The sequence below is a fragment of the Trachymyrmex septentrionalis genome, unplaced genomic scaffold (assembly GCF_001594115.1).
Source record: "Trachymyrmex septentrionalis isolate Tsep2-gDNA-1 unplaced genomic scaffold, Tsep1.0 C3497436, whole genome shotgun sequence".
NCBI lineage: Eukaryota > Metazoa > Arthropoda > Insecta > Hymenoptera > Formicidae > Trachymyrmex > Trachymyrmex septentrionalis.
The window spans coordinates 1-853 of NW_017303742.1; the positions used below are offsets into that span (position 1 = coordinate 1).

Sequence of the window (853 nt, forward strand, 5' to 3'; positions counted from 1 at the left end):
AAACATGTGCCATTTAATGTTAACTTTACGTTATTCGTATCATATTTTAACAAGTTCCACATTTAGATCTTGAATTGGTGATGGGGCTGTTGACTGCATTCTCGCTCGATATCTGCACGCCTTTCGATAAACGTCTTCGACGTAGCATGAGGTATGAACATACGGTTGCATCGATTATCACCGATCGCAATTTGCACATGAAATATAGATCTCACAACGAGCCCAATGTCCAAGAATTTGTACGCTTTCGATGTCAACGCATATTTCCTCATCAAGATACGAAGCATGTAACGAGGTTTCGAAGATGTACTAGATGATGATGTACTGGATGAGAAAATGCGCTGTAAAAAAAAAGAAAACATGTAAATAAGATTTTACAAAAATACATAACATATATTACATGTAAACAAAATATTTTATAAAATTAAATAAACTTACTGTCTTTTGCACACCTTATCCTGTTGAATTGGAACGTAATAGTTTATCATTTGAGATATTTTATTTTCTCGGGGAACTTATAATTAGCAATAGCTGTCTGAACTTTGTTGAAACTCTCTGAACGGTAACGTTGCCCGGAGTTCTTCTTTTAAAAAGTGTTCTCTCCCATATCTTTTTTTACACATTCTATAATGGAGGGGATTTTTTTTTATTTACATTATACTTTAAAGAACAATTGCGACGTGGTCGAAAGATGACCAAATTGACACATATCATAAGAATGCACTCTAACAATATCGAATTTCTTTTATCTAAGGTCGGCGCCGACAATAATAAAGTCTGTCTACTCCTATTCTCTTTTCAAAAATAAATTTTAGGAAAAGAAATCAAAACATATTTAAAAAGAAATCTTATA

The 853-nt window shown here is 32.8% G+C and overlaps 1 pseudogene; it reads right to left on the reverse strand.

Annotated features, from left to right (window-relative positions):
- Window positions 1–5: 5 nt before the first annotated feature.
- LOC108745320 lies at window positions 6–488 on the reverse strand (annotated as a pseudogene).
- Between the last annotated feature and the right edge of the window lie 365 nt (window positions 489–853).